The sequence below is a fragment of the Triticum dicoccoides genome, chromosome 4B, assembly GCF_002162155.2.
Source record: "Triticum dicoccoides isolate Atlit2015 ecotype Zavitan chromosome 4B, WEW_v2.0, whole genome shotgun sequence".
Taxonomy (NCBI): domain Eukaryota; kingdom Viridiplantae; phylum Streptophyta; class Magnoliopsida; order Poales; family Poaceae; genus Triticum; species Triticum dicoccoides.
In genome coordinates, this window is record NC_041387.1 from 447,658,924 (window position 1) to 447,680,842 (window position 21,919).

Consider the following 21,919-nt stretch of genomic DNA (forward strand, 5'->3'; position numbering starts at 1 on the left):
ACACACCGACTGCTACCAACCGGCGCCGATCAGCTCAGATCCCATCCCACCACACCACACCACGCCACACCATCCGGCTTGCTCCAACGACATCAGCTTTTTCCTTAAGGAAAACAATTGCCAAAAGGACGGTGAAAAAACCGGGCGATTAATCAATGCCTATTCCGTGCAGTGCCGTTCGCGCTTCGGATGGAAGCAAAGGTTGCCGCTGGTGCAGTGCGGTCGATGGGGACAGCTCAGCGCGCCCGGCTCCGGATCCCAGATTTAGAACCACGATTAGGCGAGGATTTGGTAGGGGGTTCGTCATTAGTGGGCGTTGTTTACGACTGGGAGGCCTCGCTGCCAGGTGGGGCCATTGACTTCACACTTTAGCTGTTGGCGGGTAAGGTTAGCATAGCAGGAGGGTGATGGCTTCGCGGGCCGACCGACAGGAGTTTGGGGTTCGACCCGCTATGGTGGGCTCTGTCGGGTTCGAGACCGCCCCCCTCCTGGTTGCTTGAGACATACACTACTCGGGTGCGTCGTGATCCGTGCATGCTAGTGAGCAGCAGCATCGGCAAAACGGAAAGTGGGAGGACTAGAAGAACATGGGCACCACGTCATGGACATCACGGCTGCATTATCATATCACCGGCGTTTTAATAATCCGGGATTGTCAGTCCGAGCTGCTCCAGCGAAAAGTTAACATCTTTTTAGTGCCGTGGTTAGTGGGTGGTTACACAGCTTGCTCGAAAGTTAAGGGATTCAATAGTGCCACGAGGTCCATGACAATCTATAGTGCTACTAGTGTTATTCTTGCCCATCCTTGAGGAAAGGAGAGATTAAAATGAATTGATGTAGCCGTACTAATATTAAACAGTCATCCGAGCTTTTGCCTCATGCGATTTTGACGGTGGATCTGATTTATGCCTTGAGACTAACTGTAGTGGGGGTAATTTCAAGAGTAACATCGAGTCCAACTCGGTAAATTTGCCTATGTGACATGAGTGAAATGAGAAAAAAAAAGGTAAATTGAGTAACTTAGCTAGTTACCGTAGCATTATGTATTCCAAGACAATATAAGTTTATAACCTAATATAAATGAAGCTTTGCATAACAACACACATATGTTACTACCCACTACGGAGGTAGTAACATAGCCTAGGGTAGCTTATATGTTACTACTCCTTCTGTACCGGTGCATAAGTCATCTTACGAAAATCAAATAATCTCAAAACACTTAGGCACGGTGCATTAACCCGCACCTTGTTTTTTGTTTCTTATAACATGAATAAAGGAATCAACCAATAAGAGGCGTGAGGCGTGTATGTTTTTAATGACTTAAGACTACCTAGCACGGCATGCAGTGGTTGGTTCATTGCATGCAATGATATTAATTACTACATTCGTCCTGGTTTACTTGTCCTCCTTGTATTCTATGTCATTTTTTGACCATGATTTTAACTAAGAAAATGTAAGTCATATGTAACAAAAATAATATAATTAAAAAGTACATTCAAATACGAATATAACAACATATTTTTTGTGACATGCATTAACATTTTGTTAGTCAAATCTAGGATCAAAATTTAACACAAAATACAAATGGGATCAATAAATCATGATGGATGTGGTAGCAAATAAATATTAAGTTCTCTGTTTTCTCTCCGCCTTGGTCGCGACGCATAACATAAGATGTCTTATGTATCGGTGCGGGGGTAGTGTAAGTTTGTCTCCACTATGGCTAGTATGAGTTTCTTTTTTCTTGGTTGTTGCCGGAATACGCCTTGAACTTATTGTTCTTGCTCTCGTGAGTTACACTTGTACACTGGTTGCATAATGCCTAGTCACTGAGTGCTAGCTACAACCATGGACTGATAGACGAATCCACTAGCGCTTATAGTTTTTGCATATTCTATGTTGGTATAGAGTACCATTTTTCAGCGTCTGAAGGGTTTTGAGTTCTTTATTGTTGAGTATGTTATTTGTGCATATATATTGACTAGGCCCATTTCTCTAGTTTATTGTATAGATTGAGGTAGAGGTCCCACCCTGTACATCATATATACGTGCCTATGCACGAGAGCAATACATCGTTGCATCAAATCTATTCTCTACATGGTATCAGTTTTTTAGGTTTTTCTTCTCGTTTCCGCTACCCAGACGCCGCCGCCGCCCGTGCGCTCCAGCACCGGCCGCCGCCGCTGTAACCTCGCTAGCCCGCTGCACCGATCCCCTGCCTCGCTAGGCACCGCATCCCCTGCCTCGCTAGCCACACTCCAGATCGCTAGCCACCGCTACACTCCAGATCGCTCCACCAGCCAAGTCACCGATCGCTAAGTCGCCACCAGCCACCAGCCAAGTCGCGCCCGATCACCAATCGAGTCGCTAGCCTGCGTCGCCTCGCTCGCCAGTCGCCTCCCGCGCCGCCACGACTTCCTCCGGTTCTTCCTTCTACAATCCCTTTGCCGGGCCGAACCCCGCTGACATCCGTGACATCAACATCCACGACCGCGTCCCTGTCGTCCTCGATGCCACCGACGCTACGTACCTTGCGTGGAAGACGTACTTCTTGCTGCTCTTCCGCGAGAACAATCTCGTGGATCACGTTGACGGCTCCGTCGACTCCCGCGCTATGGTGGGCGACTCCGAGTGGACTGCGATCGACGCCACGCTCATCCGGTGGTTCTTCACCACCATCTCGAAGGACCTGTTTCACATGGTCGTGAGCGATGGTGATGACGCCCGCGCCGTGTGGGTTAAGCTCAACGGCCTCTTCACCGACAACAAGCTTCAGCGCCGCGTTTTTTTTGCAGAAGGAATTTTTTGACTGTCATCAAGATGATCAGTCTATCGATGACTACTGCCGCCGCCTGAAGACGTTGGCGGACGAGCTCCATGACATCGGCGCCAAGGTTGATGACGACCTCCTCCTCAGCACGCTCACCGCCGGCCTCAACGAGGACTTCGGTAACGCCGCCTCCAACCTCTCCCTCATCACGGAGCCCTCCTTTCCCAAGTTTGTGGCATACTTGCGATTGGAGGAGCGCCGGATGAAGGGGGTCAAGAAGCGCGTGCAGCACGACGCCCTCGCAGTCGGCACCTCGCGTGGCGCCCCACCACCGGTCGCCCCGCCCGCGCCTGCGCCCCGTCACCAGCCTGTGCCCCCCGCGCCTCCAGGGTTCTACCCCCTCCCGCCCGCGCCCACAGCTGCCCCCCGGCAGCCGCAGCAGGGTGGCGGGCGCCGCGGCAACCGCCGCGGGGGTGGTCGCAAACAAGCGCAAGGGGGGCTCCTCATCAGCAACAGCAGCAGCAGGCCACCCCGCCCTGGACTTACGGCACCAACCCGTGGACGGGCGTCGTACATGCGTACTTGATGCCGGTCCCGCGGGCTCCCACTCCGGGCATCCTCGGGCCTCGTCCTGCGAGCCACCAAGCGCTCTTCACCGCGCAGAATGCCGCCCCCTACAGCAGCTACGGCGCCGCGCCCGCACCCGCACCCGCGCCCGCCTACAGCGCCGTGCCGGCTTACGGAGGGTTTCTCCCTCCCAGGTGCCGCCGCCGTGGGATCCGGCCCTCCTCGCTGCTCTGCACTCGGCTCCGTCGCCAAGTAACTATGGTGGCGGAGGTGACTGGTACATGGACTCGGGCGCCATTGCTCACATGACTGCTCATTCCGGTAACCTCGCCTCTTCCACTCCCGTTCATACTCCCACTCGCATCACCGTTGGTAACGGTTCCTCCCTACCCATTACACATGTCGGTCATATGTCTTCTCCTTCTACTTCTACTCCCGTCAATATGTCTAATGTTCTTGTGTCTCCTGACTTAGTCACTAATCTCGTTTCTGTTTGTCGCCTTGCTCGTGAGAATCCTATAACTGTTGAATTTGACGATATCATTTTTTTGTGAAGGATGCACGTACACGGATGGTACTCCACCGATGTGACAGTCCGGACGAGCTTTACCCGGTGCATCCCTCCGGCGCCACCACCACCCGTCGTCCTGTCGCCTTCGCCGCCAATGTCGATCTTTGGCATGCCCGTCTCGGTCATCCCAACTCCACCGTTATGCGTCAGATTCTTCAGAGTTTTTCTTTCTCATGTAATAAGGTCGACGATCACACTTGTGAGGCTTGCCATCTTAGCAAGCACGTTCGTCTTCCCTTTAGTGAGTCTACAAATATTTCCACCTTTCCGTTTCAGTTATTGCATAGTGATGTTTGGACGTCCCCGGTTGCTAGCAACACGGGCTATTTATACTATCTGATGATATTGGATGATTTTTCTCATTATGTGTGGACATTCCCTCTCCGTCGCAAGTCCGACGCTCTTGCCACACTCACAGCTTTTTATTCATATGTCACCACACAGTTCGGTCGTCCTATTCTTGCCTTGCAAACTGACAACGGCAAGGAGTTTGACAACGTCGCCATCCGCAATTTACTTGCATCCCACGGCACCATGTTTCGCCTCACCTGCCCCTACACGTCTCAGCAGAATGGTCGCGTGGATCGCGTCCTTCGCACTCTTAATGAATGTGTCCGCACGTTGCTCTTCCACTCCTACATGCCCCCTCGGTTCTGGCCGGACGCGCTCGCGACCGCCAGCCTCCTTATTAACATTCGCTCGTGTCGTTCCCGCTGGAACTACACCCCTCACTAGCTCCTCTTCGGTGCGGTTCCATCTTATGATGGTCTTCGCATTTTCGGGTATCTCTGTTATCCTAGGACCGCGTCCACTGCTCCTCACAAACTCGCTCCCCAGTCGCTTCCTTGCATTTTCCTTGGTTATCCTCCCAACACCAAAGGTTACCGGTGCTATGATCCAGTCTTCCACAGCGTTTTCACTTCGCGGCATGTGTACTTTGATGAGCTCGTGTTCTCGTTTCAGCAGGTACCATCACCTTCGGAGTCTCCCGCGGCGTGGTTTGTCCCTGCCTCCACCTCTGGCGGACCGCCCAGCCGCACCCCAGGTTCAGCCATGCCCGCGCTCCCCGCGCCGGCGGCCCCTGGCGCTGCGGCCCCTGCCGCGGCCCCCCTCGGCCGCCCCCACCGCGGCCCCCATCGTCGCGGCCCCCGATGCCGCCCCCACCGCGGCCCCCATCGCCGTGGCCCCCTCGACCGCCCCCGCCGCGGCTCCCTCGGCCGTCCCCGCGGCTGCCCCCGCCGCGGCCCCCGCCATGGCCCCCGTCGTTGCGGCTCCCTCGGCTGCCCCCATCGCCGCGGCCGCACCTCTCACCGGTGTGGTCACTTGGGCTCGGACTGGGACCCTGTGTCCTAGCACGTGCTACCCGTTGGATGAATACGCGTGCGCGGCTTCTACCTCGGCGCCATCCCCGCTTCCCACATCCGCTTGCGCAGCCCTTCGGGATCTGAACTGGCTAGCTGCGATGCGTGAGGAGTTTGACGCCCTGCAGTGTAACCGTACGTGGCAGCTTGTTCCGCGACCTCCCCGTGCCAATGTCATCACTGGCAAGTGGGTCTTCCGCCACAAGACTCGCCCCGACGGTTCTCTCGAGCGCTACAAGGCGCGTTAGGTGGTGCGCGGCTTTCGCTAGCGTGCTGGTGTGGATTTCACTGACACCTTCGACCCGGTTGTCAAACCGGGCATGATTCGCGTTGTTCTTCAGCTTGTTGTTTCTCGCGCCTGGCCTGTCCACCAGCTTGATGTGTCTAACGCTTTCTTGCATGGCCATCTCGACGAGTAGGTGTTCTGTCAGCAGCCAACTGGTTTCGTCGACACCGACTATCCGGACCACATGTGTTTGCTCTCCCGTTCTCTCTACGGGTTGAAGCAGGCACCTCGGGCCTGGTACCAGCGGATCGCGGGCTTCCTCCAGTAGCAGGGCTTCCGGTCCACATGGTCTGATGCCTCCCTGTTTGTTTATCATCAGGGCCCCGCCACATACCTCCTACTGTACGTCGACGACATCATCCGGACTGCATCCTCGCCAGCGCTTCTTCAGCAGATCACAGCTCGCCTTGGCACCGAGTTCACCCTCAAGGACTTGGGGGCTCTCCACTACTTCCTCGGCATCGAGGTCGTGCGCCGGGCTACTGGCTTCTTCCTGCACCAGCAGAAGTACGCCTACGAGCTTCTGGAGCGAGCGGGCATGCTTAACTGCAAGCCCGCTTCCACGCCTGTCGATACGAAGGCTAAGGTGTCCGCCGTCGAGGGCTCTCCGGCGTCCGACGCTCCCTTCTACCGCTCCATCATCGGTGTGCTTCAGTACCTGACACTGACGCGTCCGGACATTCAGTATGCTGTCCAGCAGGTGTGCCTTCACATGCATGCTCCTCGTGACACCCATTGGGCTCTCGTGAAACGTATACTTCGGTACATACGTGGCACCACAGCCATGGGTCTCACCCTGACGGCATCACCGGACACCAGCCTTGTCGCCTACTCGACGCCGACTAGGCTGGGTGTCCCGACACTCGACGCTCCACTTCCGGCTACTGCGTCTACCTCGGGCCCTCTCTGATTTCTTGGTCGTCTAAACGACAACCCACGGTCTCCAGATCAAGCGCCGAGGCTGAGTACCGGGCCGTGGCCAACACCGTCGCGGAGTGTTCTTGGATACGACAGCTACTTCAGGAGTTGCTATGTGAGGTTACCAAGGCAACGCTCGTCTACTGTGATAACGTCTCCGCAGTGTACCTTGCTGCCAACCCTGTCCATCACCGACGGACGAAGCATATTGAGCTCGACATCCACTTCGTCCGGGAGCACGTCGCCCTTGGTCTTGTTCGTGTTCTACACGTGCCCACCGATCAGCAGTTTGCTGATGTCATGGCGAAGGGACTACCCACCTCTACCTTCGAGGGCTTTCGGTCTAGTCTTTGGGTCACCGGCAACGCTTCGACTGCGAGGGGGGGGGGGTTGAGTATGTTATTTGTGCATGTATATTGACTAGGCCCACCTCTCTAGTTTGTTGAATAGATTGAGGTAGAGGCCCCACCTTGTACATCATATATACGCCTATGCACGAGAGCAATACATCGTTGCATCAAATCTATTCTCTATATTTATCTATATCTATATACCCTACTAATATATGGATGTGCCTTTCTTCATCTTTTTGGTTCATATCCGTATTATTATAAGTTTTCGTCCGTCGAAAATAATGATTCATTTTTCTCGATCGCAGTTTTTTCCTTCAAGTGCGCATGCTGATGTCTATTGGGCCTCACCAGTCGCCCAGCTTAGTAGCAGAGAAATCAATTATTGAATTGCTCCACCTTATTATTTTACAACTCGTCGCACCAATTTTACACATGTCTTGAATTAAAATCAATAAGACACCTCAAGGAGATGGCCCCGTTTGGGTTCAAATATGAACAGAAAGGAAATGGATTAAAAGAATGAGTAAATTCTGCTCTTGTGTGAAGGAAGGAAGAAAAAGAATTAAAGAACGAGTAAATCCCGCTATTATGAGCCCTTGAACACGAAGGGAAAGAATTAGAAAGAGGGAAATAAATATCGCAAGGCATAAATTAGAAGAACGAAAAATAAATTATGTTCTCTATGCATGGGCCAATGGGAGAGATGTCTATAAACATGAAGAAAGGAAAATAATTAAAAGAAAATAAAATCGCTATTCTTAGTAGTTGAGCACGTAGGAAAGAAATTGACAGAGGGAATAAATTTGGCATGAAAGAACTAGTAAGCATGCACGTGCAACACACGTCTCGACTAAAATATATTTCATTATGAAACATAGTAATTCTATTATAACGTAAACCTATTTTTTGTGAAGCTGAAATCTCATGCAAAGAGCATATAATTTCTAAGTCCTTAAAATGACTAAAAAATTATCAAGCTTTATGAATACATGCCCAAGTCCATTGCGTAACAAACTACCAAATATCGTTAACTAATTGATACAAACTCAATCCATGAAGAAAATTAAACTATGGCCAAGTATATTTGCATTATGCCCCCCCCCCTCGGGTACTGCATCTTGGCAACCAACGCCATCACCAACACCTCGCGGGCAACCATAGTACTATATAGATGTTCACCATGTAATGCAGATATAATTGTTTGTCATATATCGCAGCCATGACCTCTTAAACTGCATAACTGACATAATTCACGTGTTATTCATAGATTAGAGTAATCATTTGATCTAAACTGAACTAAATTTGAGGTATAATATTCCCAACCAAATAAAAATATATTTTCAATCTTATTTTCTTCTAGTTGGTACGTACAAATGTGCCACTGCCAATAGGCACCGGGAAAAAAATTATGTAAGTGTGTATATAGAGGCAACATAAATTAGTAGTTTCCACGGAAGCTGATCAAATGACATAATTCATCAAAGTTCCGAGATACAAGTTTGCGTATCTAAGAAACAAAACATTGCTAGTTCATACAGAAACAAACCATCAAGTTGTATCAATAAGACATCCTCGACCCTGCAGGAGTACCAAGCAATGTCAGGAATACGTGAAACCAGTCACAAAACTCGCTAACGGACAAATCAGATGCACAAACCACTAAAGATGGAACCATGCTTACGCATAATCTTAAGGTCCTGCCAATGTAATTCATTTATGGTCATTTAGTGTTAATCCTTCCATGACAAGGTCCAGAGCAACGAAGGTATTTGCAGCCTATTATTTCAAATAGTAAGCTTCTCTTATGAACGTTCACAATAAAGCACATACCCAGTTTTTATTAGTTTGGAAAATAACAACAGAACATTGGGATTATAAGTCGAATAGCTCTTAGTGAGAAACAACAAAATGCAATAGTGGTATGAAATCGAAAAGAAAAACAATAAAAGTATCCAAACCATGATGGCCTCCTAATTTCAATAATCTCCTCGTTCCCCTAGAATTCCCGTTCTCCCTCTAAAAAAATATAATTCTCCGTCGTGGTAGAATGAGCTCTCGGCGCGTCCTCACCGTCGCCAAAGGAGCGGTGGACGCAGAGCAACATGTGAAGCCAGAGCTCGAGTGGTCAGCGGCGGACGGGAAACAAAGCAACACGTGCAGACGGAGCCCTCGTTGTCCGTGGTGGCAGAGTGATACGTCTCCAACGTATCTATAATTTATGAAGCATTCATGCTATTTTATTATCTGTTTTGAATGATTACAGGCTTTATTATACACTTTTATATTACTTTTGGGACTAACTTATTAACCGGAGGCCCAACCCATATTGCTGTTTTATTGCATGTTTCAGTATTTCGAAGAAAATGAATATCAAACGGAGTCCAAACGGAATGAAACCTTCGGGAGCGTGATTTTTGGAAAGGATCTGATCCGGGAGACTTGGAGTTCAAGCAAGGGAAGGTTCGAGGAAGCCAGGAGATAGGAGGGTGCGCCCACCCCCCTGGGCGCGCCCCCTGTCTCCTGGGCCCCTCGAGGCTCCCCCGGCCGACTTCTTTCGCCTATATAACTCCACGTACCCTAAAAACATCGAAACAGAATATAGATCGGGAGTTCCGCCGCCGCAAGCCTCTGTAGCCACCAAAAACCTCTCGGGAGCCCATTTCGGCACCCTGCCGGAGGGGGGATCCCTCATCGGTGGCCATCTTCATCATCCCGGCGCTATCCATGACGAGGAGGGAGTAGTTCACCCTCGGGGCTGAGGGTTTGTACCAGTAGCTATGTGTTTGATCTCTCTCTCTCTCGTGTTCTCTCTATGGCACAATCTTGATGTATCGCGAGCTTTGCTATTATAGTTGGATCTTATGATCTTTCTCCCCCCTCTACTCTCTTGTGATGAATTGAGTTTTCCTCTTGAAGTTATCTTATCGGATTGAGTCTTTAATGATTTGAGAACACTTGATGTATGTCTTGCCGTGTTTATCTATGGTGACAATGGGATATCACGTGCCACTTGATGTATGTTTTGGTGATCAACTTGCGGGTTCCGTCCATGAACCTATGCATAGGGGTTGGCACACGTTTTTGTCTTGACTCTTCGGTAGAAACTATGGGGCACTCTTTGAAGTACTTTATGTTGGTTGAATAGATGAATCTGAGATTGTGTGATGCATATCGTATAATCATGCCCACGGATACTTGAGGTGACAATGGAGTATCTAGGTGACATTAGGGTTTTGGTTGATTTGTGTCTTAAGGTGTTATTCTAGTACGAACTCTTGAATAGATTGATCCGAAAGAATAACTTTGAGGTGGTTTCGTACCCTACCATAATCTCTTCGTTTGTTCTCCGCTATTAGTGGATTTGGAGTGACTCTTTGTTGCATGTTGAGGGATTGTTATATGATCTATCTATGTTATTATTGTTGAGAGAACTTGCACTAGTGAAAGTATGAACCCTATGCCTTGTTTCCTAACATTGCAATACCGTTTACGCTCACTTTTATCATTAGTTACCTTGTTGTTTTTATAATTTCATATTACAATTACCCATATCTACTATCCATATTGCACTTGTATCACCATCTCTTCGCCGAATTAGTGCATCTATACAATTTACCATTGTATTGGGTGTGTTGGGGACACAAGAGACTCTTTGTTATTTGGTTGTAGGGTTGCTTGAGAGAGACCATATTCATCCTACGCCTCCTACGGATTGATAAACCTTAGGTCATCCACTTGAGGGAAATTTGCTACTGTCCTACAAACCTGTGCACTTGCAGGCCCAACAAACGCCTACAAGAAGAAAGTTGTGTAGCAGACATCAAGCTCTTTTCTGGCGCCGTTGCCGGGGAGGTGAGTGCTTGAAGGTATATCTTTAGATCTTGCAATCGAATCTTTTTGTTTCTTGTTTTATCACTAGTTTAGTTTATAAAAGAAAACTACAAAAAAATGGAATTGAGTTTGTCTCATATGCTTCGTCTTTTTAATATCTTTCGTGAGTATGATGGAAAAGAAAATTGTGCTCAAGTGCTAGAAGAAGAATGCATTAAAATGTTTGATACTAAATCTTTGAATGATGAGCATGATTGCAATGTTGTTAGTATGAACTCTTTGAATATCCATAGTACTAATGATGATTGCACTAGTTATGATGAAAATGTCTCTTATAAGCATGTTTATTTTTGTGGAGTAGATTGGGTTTGCAAGTACACACCAAATAGGGAAAATAGATACTGCAAGAGGCATAAGTATTCCGGAACTAAAGGGTTGCAAGAAAGTCTTGATGTTTGTGCTGAAAAATTCAATATTTTTCACGCTCCTTGTGAACTTTGCAATGAACATGGTCATTTAAATCTCCAATGCAAAGTGTTTCATGATCAAATCGTGTCCAAAAATTGTGATAACTTGATTACCCTTGGGCATCATAAAGGGCTTAGTCTTCTTTTGGGGTATGAAGAAATGAAATGTATAACTGAGGGTATTCCAAAATTTAATCTTGATAGATTTCTTGATTTTGATCTAGAGAAGATTTATATGTATTGTGCGGAGAATTGCATTGAAAATTCTTATATTGCCAATTACCTAAAGAAAAAGCAAATAGAAAATGATGAGAATACTAATGAAAGGGAAGAGACTTCCCAATATCCTCCTATTATTTCTTATGATGAATCAGGTAACGAGGAGGAGCTTTCTATTCAACCAATCTCGTCAATAAGGAGCTCAAAGAGGAAGGTTGAACCCACACATAATGTGAATAAGAAAAAGAAAAGAAGGAGCAATAAAGGTAGAAAGGTATCCCTCCCAAATGATGTTGCTCCTACTACTCATTGTGATGATGATAATTGCTATACTATTGGTGCTATCCCTATTTTTAATGATGAGAGTGATTATGCTTATGATATGAAAGGGCCCAAGCTTGGGGAAGCTATGTTTGATGAGGATGAAATATTTGAGAATATATTTGCTGAAATTAATGTTTGTCCCAAGCTTGGGGATGCTACGTTTAATGAAGATGATATTTTTTGCCTCCCAAGTTTTGATATGCAAAGTTGTTATGATGATAGCATGCCTCTTACCTATGATGATTATATTGATGAAAGTGGGTTTGGAAGAGTGTCAACTTTAGGAGGTAGTTATCCCACTATTTTGGAGGATGTTTAATCTTATTGTGATGAATATGAAAGTGGATTTGGAAGAGTACCAACTTTATTTAGTGATGATTCCACTATCTTGGAAGAGGTTTCAATCGATTATGATGAGAACGAAGTTGCTACTTATGATGATTATTGTGATGAAACTTATGCTATAAAAAGTAGTGATGATTATATTTATAAAACTTGTCATGATTATGATTACCCTTTTTCTGAACATTACCCTTTTAATGTGGAAACATTTTTTAGTGTTCAAGTCTCTTATGATACTCCCACTATTCCGAATGAGAAGAATTTTGCTTATGTAGAGAGTAGTAAATTTTCTATGCTTGTAGATCATGAAAAGAATGCTTTAGGTGCTGGTTATATTGTTGAATTTATTCATGATGCTACTGAACATTATTATAAGGAAGGAATATATGCTTGTAGGAATTGCAATAATGTCAAGTTTCCTTTCTATGTGTTGAAAATCTCGAAGCTATGCTTGTTTTACCTTCCTATGCCAGTTGATTATTGTTCCTATAAGCTGTTTGCTCACAAAATCCCTATGCATAGGAAGTGGGTTAGGCTTAAATGTTCTAGTCATATGCTTCATGATGCTCCCGTTATGTTTCAATTCTTATCTTTTATGTGAGCATCATTGCCATCATCATGCCTAGCTAGAAAGGCATTCAAGAAAAGCGCTTGTTGGGAGACAATCCAATATTTACCCTTACTGTTTTTGTGTGTCCACATGAAAATGCTACTATAGTAATCATGTTTTGTATCTTTTGTTTCAATAAAGTGCCAAGTAAGACCTTTAGGATAGCTTTTGGTGATAGTTGTGTTGATCCTGCTGAGAATCAGAAACTTTTGCACCCAGTAAATTAGTTTTGATAAATCACAGAAACGTGCTTATTATCTGATTATTTTCGCTATGGATTTGTACACAGATTTCTTAGGACTTCCTAATTTGGTAGGATTTTTGTAATTCCATAAGTATACGTTTGATACAGATTACTACAGACTGTTCTGTTTTTGATAGATTCTGTTTTCTATGTGTTGTTTGCTTATTTTGATGAAGCTATGAGTAGTATCGGAGGGTATGAACCATAGATAAGTTGAATTAAATTATATATTACACCAATATGAATTTAGAATGAGTTCATTACAGTACCTAAGTGGTGGTTTTATTTTCTTATACTAACGGAGCTTACGAGTTTTCTGTTGAGTTTTGTGTTGTGAAGTTTTCAAGTTTTGGGTAAGGATTCGATGGACTATGGAATAAGGAGTGGCAAGATCCTAAGCTTGGGGATGCCCAAGGCACCCCAAGGTAATATTCAAGGACAACCAAGAGCCTAAGCTTGGGGATGCCCCGGATGGCATCCCCTCTTTCGTCTTCGTCATCGGTAACCTTACTTGGAGCTATATTTTTATTCACCACATGATATGTGTTTTGCTTGGAGCGTCATTTTCTTTTGTTAGTATTTGCTTTATGTTATTTAGAATAATGTTTTGCATCTATATTTTCAATAAAAATGTCAAGGATAGCCTTTACCATGCTTATTTTGCTAGTATACATGTTGCTGCTTGAAAACAGAAAGTTTACCGCTGTTGAAAAAATTCCCTAGAAAAGCCAGAGCATGGTATAATGTTGAAACTTTTTGCATATTGAGCTCTGATAAATCTTCTAAAGTGAGGTATTTTTCTTATAATTTTTGTAGTTAGGGAAGTATTGATACTCTTGCATTCTTTACAGACTGTAATGTTTTGGCAGATTGCTGTTATGTTTGCATTGTTTGCATATATTTGCTTGTTTAATGATTCTATTTGAGGATAGGAGTATTAAATATGCAGAGGTATTTAGTATGCAATGTTGAATAATAATTTTAGTGATTTGCTACAATAGAAAATGATAAGGTTTTGCATTGGTTTATACTAACCTATCTCACGAGTTCTTGTTAAGTTTGGTGTGGATGAAGCTTTTGATAAAAAGAGAAACCGTGATATAAGAGGAATTAAGGAGACACAAAAGTTCAAGCTTGGTGATGCCCAAGGAACCCCAAGATAATATTTCAAGAAGTCTCAAGCATCTAAGCTTGGGGATGCCCCGGTAGGCATCCCACCTTTCTTCTTCAACAACTATCGGTTAGTATCGGTTGAACCTAAGTTTTTGCTTCTTCACATGAGTTGTGCTATCCTTGCAATGTCATTTTATTTTGCTTTGCTTGCTGTTTGAATAAAATACCAAGATCTGAAATTCTTAAATGAGAGAGAGTCTTCACATAGTTACATAATTATTTAGCCACTCATTGATCTTCAGTTATATCTTGTTGGAGTAGTTTGTCATTTACTCGTGTGCTTCACTTATATCCTATGAGTAAATGATTGAATGAGTTGAATGTCATAAGTCTGAAATTATATATGTTTCATTTGCTTATCTCATGGGGAGTAATGACTTCACATCTAAGAAGTAGAGGTTTATTGAAGGTTAGCAAGCATTGTATTGGTCATTTGAACAATTCATGGAAGAATATTGAAGGAAGAGAGATTCTACATATAAATATACTATCCTAGACATCTTTTATAATTGTGAGCACTCATTAAGTATGACATGCTAAAAAGTTGATGTTGGACAAGGAAGACAACGTAATGGGTTATGTTTTCTCACGTCTCTTTTTAAGTATATTGTCATGGATCATTCAAACATGTTGAGCTTGCCTTTCCCCCTCATGCTAGCCAAAATTCCTTGCACCAAGTAGAGATACTACTTGTGCTTCCAAATATCCTTAAACCCAGTTTTTGCCATGAGTGTCCACCATACCTACCTATATGCGGTATTTACCTGCCGTTCCAAGTAAATTTGCATGTGCCAAACTCTAAACCTTCAAATAATAATCTGTTTTGTATGCCTGAATCGCTCATGTAGCAACTAGGGGTTGTCAGTATCTTCCATGCTAGGTGGGTTATTCTCAAGATGAGTGGACTCCGCTTATCATTCACGAGAAAAATGGCTGGTAACCGGGATGCCCAGTCCCGTGATCAAAAGATCAAAATCAAATCAAAAATAATTGCAAACAAAACTCCCCCTTGTTTGATGTTAGTTGGAGGCACCCGTTGTTTCGGGCAAGCCATGGATTGATGATTGTTGGTGGAGGGGGAGTAAAAACTTTTACCATTCTGTTTGGGAACCGCCTATAATGTATGTAGTATGAAAGATATTGGGAACTCTTGGTTGTTATGTTGACAATGAGATCATAGCTCTCAAAAATATTTATCTCTATTTCAAAATTGAGCTCTGGCACCTCTACAAACCCCTGCTTCCCTCTGCGAAGGGCCTATCTTTTATTTTATGTCTTTTACTTTATGCAAGAGTCAGGGTGATCTTCACCTTTCCCTTTTTCATTTTATCCTTTGGCAAGCACCTCGTGTTGGAAAGATCCTGATATATATATATATATATATATATATATATATATATATATATATATATATATATATATATATATATATATATATATATACTAGATCGTGGATGGCGCGCGTTGCCGCGCCCGTCTGTTTTTGCGATAGAATAATAATAGTATTCTTAAATATTGTGCATAAATAAAGTGCGCAAAGACAGGTATTAATTTGGTGATTAAATTTTAATCGTACAAAATGTTATAAAGTACTTATTGCATTACTCAGCCATACTAAGTAATACATAGAACCGGAGAAACAAGATTACGAATTAATGAAGTGATATCTGACAGATCATACATCAAATTTTGGATGTATAGTATATAGAAGCACTAAGTAGTAATACCCTAGTATCATATATATAAACAACAACATAAAGTACGTGGACTGTGCCTAAGGAAAGCTGCGTTATGGTCCCTACTATGGTGCTCTTTTTGCATTCAAGTGTGAAGTACATTTATACACATAAGCCTAATCTAAAAGGTAGCTCGTAAGCCTAATTGCCTAACTTCGAATTCACGTATTGATTCTTTGTAGGTAGAAGTAATGCTGATATAATCTAATATATGGCATTAATATTTGTCCACATGTGATGGAATGGCAAATTCAGTTTCTCGAACTCATGCAAGGAAGTTCTTAACATCATACTGAATTATCAGCAACAAGTTGTCCAAATTTGTAAAAGACCCACAATCAAGCGTACTCTAGACATGGTCAATAATTATTTCTCCTTTGCAGGCTTTATACACACAATATACATGCCATTTGATCAGATAGGAAATGCATTAAGATTGTGGGAACAACTACGGCAACAGTCTGCTTACATTTCCACATATGGATTTACCACCTAAAGAAGCCGGAGGATATATACAACAACGATAATAGCTGGCAGTAGCATGGCATGAATCATTAAGAAAACATAAGCGTGGAACCCAGGCAGTCATATTAACATATGTTTGGATATTGGATAGGATATGACATTCCACTGAGCTATCCTGGCTAGCAACCATTGGGAATTCTTCGCCAAGGAATTCTGGAACCAGAAAAACCTGGATCTAGTCCCAAGGACTTGGCGATTGTACCTGCAACAAACTAATTAACTGCGGCAAACATCATCAGCGAGCCAAAAATGATTAGAAATACTATGTTACGAGCAAAGCAAATACCCAAGAGCTGCTCGTCGCAAGACAATGGGATTGTAGGGAAGGAAAATCTACGCAAATTTGAAGATGAAAAGGCAAACCTCGTGGATAAGCATAACTCCTAGGATGTTATTGCTGGATGAAGAAGGCGTAACATGTACCACAAAGAGTAAGAAAAAACATTGTGTGATGATACTGCTGGTGATTGAGGATGCACCTCATAGATGGCGGACTCTGAAATAATAGAACTACTACTACACAATAGTAGGAATGCTTGCTAGAACACAAATAGTGAAGGATATCATTGTGGCATCAATCCACATTCATGTGAAGAGATCATGCAAAAAACGGACACAACAGAAATTCACAACATTCTAAGGCAAGCAACTTCTATTATGCACAGAATTCCAAGAACAAAAATGTCGTTTTCTTGAAGTACTCTTCTGGTGGAATTTGGAATGTCATTATGGAATTCCTTGCATCCACACAGGTGATAATTAATGGAATACCTCCTAGTCTGCTCAATTGATTTATAGCAGCTATAAAATAAGCTTGCCTGTTGGACCTAAATTTCTTTTAGTTCATAAGAGATAGACCATATTTTCGACAATAAAAGTGAAAGCATCAGTCCTTTGAACCATGAAAGTCGAATACCTTCTCTCTGCTCACCTGGAGGTAGCAAAAAATAAATCGATGAAAAATAATAGTCTTATGTAAAAAATTGCAGATAGAAACATGGATAAACAAACAATCCGTATAATCATTTTGTTGCCTCAACGACAAATGATAACCTCGATATTGAGCATCATGCAGCTGCAATATTAGAATAAAGTAACACATACATAGACGCGGAGAGCCAACATCCTCGGATGAGGTGAAGGCCTCCTGAACATAGGAGATGCAAGGGCGGTGACACTGCTTACACATATGTTTATATTGTATTTTCTAGGATACAGTACTTCGTATAGGGAACTTGTAAAAATCTCAAAAAATAATTACGATGCGAGCATGGCTTTAGATAATGAAGCTTTAACATGTAAAACACAAATTTAGTAAGGGACCAACAGTTGCTTCTTTTCGAATTCAGTCTTATGTGTAGAAAGAAATTAAGAACTGATACAAGGAAAATATACCATCAACCTATGAACGTGCTATTGTTACCATTACAGTGAAGAAGACGTACATGATAGAAGAGCGCTGCTCGTTGTCCTCCTGCTTGCTTCTGCTCACAGACCGAGGGGCCAATAGCTCCTGTGCGACGTTTTTGATGTGAATTTGCTTGAGTGCGACGTTGTTCGAGTGAATGGCTGTGATGCGACACACTTGAGCGTGTAAATAGCTCCAATGCGACATGGCTCTGTTTAACCGTGAAATGAAAAACACGAGGGTTAGCGATTTGAGTTATGACACGCGGGACCCACCAGTTACTCGCATGCGGGTGGGACCCACAACTTATCCACACAAGCATGCCCGTGCTCATCAGCGTGCCCCGACCCGAGCCAGCCCGCCCCCCTCCATTGCTTACCCTGCCCCTTTCCTTTCCCACCTTCTTCTTCCTCTACTCCGGCAACGAAGCGCGCCGCCGGCGAGTGATGTCTAGCTCGACTTCAGCCACCTGCCAACCATGGACGCAGTATGGTCCACTGCCATTGACAAGATGCCCCGATTGCCCACGCATGGAGCCTCTCAAGCGTTTGACTTGTGTGAGGGAAGAAAATGGCAACCGTGGGCGCGAGTTTGTGAAATGTTTGAGCAAGCCACAGCCGGGGCAGGTTAGATCTGTGTTCTTGACCAATTCTATGGTCTAATTTCTCCCGATTTCTTTCTTTTTCCCTCGAATTAGGGCGGTGGATCTGGGTGGTGGATCTAGGATTCATGCGCCGCCGGCCCCCTGTTTTCAGGTTCTGAAGAAATATGGGCATTTTGAGTGGCTCGATGAATATGTTGAAAGGTTGAAATTGGAGGGATCAACCCCAACCCAAGAGCTCAATTTTGGGGGGCGGCTTGCCGTGGAACAAGCCCCCAATTTGGCGGACAGAGCCGATCCGATGATGCACAGTGCAGAACTGAAGTGTGAATTGAAGAAAATTGGCAAGCAACTAAAGCATCTGATCGATTTGAAGCAACAAGCAAATATGATGGCGGGAGCATTTTATGGTTGTGTCATTGCTATGGGTTTATTTTACTTGATGTTCATCAATCGCTAGAATTTGTTATAGTTTCAGTTAGTTAGTCAGCTAGTTTCAGGGGTGCCCAGTAGTTTGAGTTAGCCAGGGATCATTTGTTAGATGAACTTGAATTCGTGTGAAGCAAAACTTGCTTGAATTATTGTAATGATATTCTCAGGGGCCATATTCAGTGTTGATGCTCTGTTTCCTCTGTTTTTGTTCTTCAGTTAACAGAGTACACACCCAAATTCAGTTTCTAGTAAAAAAAACAAAACTGGGCTGCCGAATAGATGTTGGGCCGTGAGAAAATGGACCCTGAGAAAATAACCATGCCCAAAATAGAGACCAGCCCGCCCGCGTAGGGGCACCAGCCCACCCGCGTAGCGGCACCAGCCCACCTCTAACTTCGGCAAATAGAATATTACTTATTTTTACTTTGGCCTTTTTCTTGCACTAAATTTTGTGATGGATCATTTTTTGATGCAATAAAACCAAATGTTAATTGTTTTTATGCATGTCTACGGTTCCATGAACTAAATGAGTTGCATGAAGTAAATTAGTTTGCATTTCCTAGTGGCATGTCCATAGTGGGTTTGCATGGGGCTCCTAGTTGCATGTCCATGGTTTGGCCAATATTTTGAAGATGGTGTGTGTGTGGTGAGATTGAGGTGTAGCAACCCGGGCTCGTAGCAACCCATAGCAATACACAAATAATAAGCAAGAACAACCCATAGCAATCTTCAAATAATAGCACGAAACACACAATATATATAGTAGCATAACTATTGCAACCCATAGTTCCACGATAACCTTACAACTCCATGATAGCCTTACAACTTAAAATACTAATACAACTTAAAAAAACTAATACGATAAGCTAGATAGATCGGGGGGCACCAAACGCGGGTTCTTCTTCGGGCTCTTCTTCTCCTTCTCCCGGGGAACAACGCCACCTCGCTCCTCCGGGCGCCGTCCTTCACTCCTCCCCGTTGTTGATGGGGTACGGGAGCGTGTGCATAATGCCGTTGTTGGGGAAGATGCTCTGGAAGTCGGTGAAGATATTGTAGGTGGTGAAAGCTATGAACTCACAACCAACCCAATACGCTCGCCCGAGGAGATGGAAAGCATCGAAAGGGTTAGTGAACGTGGCGAGGAGCCCAACCACAACGCCGTTGTGGTTGACCTCCTCAACATGGTACATCCGAGGAGAGCCGCGGGGGAGGTGGCGGAAGCCGGCCGCAAGGAAGAACTCCGTTAACTCCCTTGCGCCCCTCCATCTCGAGATCGCCCAAACCCTAAGGGTTCTCTCTACATACACTCCGGCCGGGTAGAGCCTTTCCGGCACGGTTGGGGGGAAGCGGTAGGTGGGGGCGGTGTACTGCATGGTGGCGGGGTGGCTCGAGTGCTCGGTCGGGTTTGATGGAGAAGAATGAAGAAGAAGGGCAGAGGAGGCAGAGGATGGGGTATGATGGATGAGGAAGGAGAGGACGATAGTGCCCGGCTTAAATAGCCCAAGTGCGACGTTGTTTCACCCCGTCGAAACCCTAGAATTAATGGGCGGGCGGCGTTTGGTGGCGCCCCATGAAAGCATGTACACGAGCATGGCCGTGGGAAACGGACTGCTACGCTTCTGTGCCACCGGTCGTGGGTCAAGGGGGACGGGCTCACGCACGCGTCTGTGCCGTCGTGGGTCAAGGGGACACGCCTTCCCCGGGTTCTCTGCGTGTGCCGCCCGTGCATGCATGCCATTAATGGGCCTGGCTAGAGGGCAAGGTTCGGTCGATGGGAGACGTGACAATAATGTACGCCTTCTTTTGCCCATCTTGTAACAGGCAGCACGCCATTTGAACTGCATCGATACCCACATCGATACGGGCCCCATCGATACCATGCCAGTATTGCGTCGTCAAAGAGGAGCACGCCATGCACAGCGTGCACACCACGCCATGCAGCGTTGGCTTTTTGGTTGTCTTCATCGGGCTGCTGCATTGTGGCCGGGTGCATGCTTTGATGCGACGCTGCATCGGTTCTAATGGTAGGCATGCGACAGGTTACTGCGTTGATAGGGGTGGCAGAGCAGGGCTACGTCGAGGCATGCATGCAACGCACGGGCGCAGTCCTGCGGGTGGGCATGCATGCTGCGGGTAGGCACGGGCACGCATGCAACGATGGAAAGGGCACTCCGTAGGCTTGGTCCATGCACCGCGTCAACTCTTGCCGTTGGATTCAAATGAACTGTCCTGATGCTCCAACGAGAGAGGCTGATCCAAACCCCACCGCGTCAACCAATCAGCGCGTCTCATGCGGATCGCTGCACACTGTAGCTAACCCTAGCGCCTGATCTCAACCGTCCACGCACAACGATCGACGACCAGGTAGTGTGCGGGGTTTTGAGGGGTTTCGAGAGGGGTTTTGAGGGGTTTTGAGAGGTTTTGACTGATTAGGGTTGAGCATAACTAATTCAAAAAAAATCAAAAAAATATAAAACTTGCGCACATAGTCTTATTATGTCGTATAGTAACGAGAAAAAAATATAAATATGGTTTACATACATTTTTACGAAAAATCCTTCACAAAATTGTTATTCCTCAAACAATGTAGTATGGAGTTGAAGGAAGAGAGTAGTGGGCACCCGAGAGTAGGTGGAGTTTTGAAAATGAAAAGTGTGAAAACCTCACCAAAACTTCATTTTGGATTGACTAAGAAAGATCTGAACTTACTTTTCTCATTTTCATGTTTTAAACTTGTTTTATATATAATTTTCTATTAAACCTTGTTTTTTCAAAAAGAAAAGAAAAAATAGAAAATTAATTCAATAAATAGTGAGACTTTAGATTTACACTATATAGGTAGAATAGATGTGTAGAAAAATTATTTGGCTGGTTTAGACAAGGTGCCAAAAAAACTTCCTTAATTATGAGGCCGTTTACCCTACCTTTGGAGGTCATTTGAAACACACTTTTCATGACTATGAGTTCAACTTACCAAAAGGGCTCGGAATGATCAGCAAGCAAACATATTTCAGTTGAGGTACTTTAGATAGCACTAAAACATCAATAGCCCAAATTTAAATTTAAATTTGAATTTTATTTGGCTGGTTTAGACGGGCGGTTTAGACAAACAAGTTCGAATAGAAATATGGGGATACATAGTGACTACCAGTACGCACCAAGTTACAAATATTATTACATG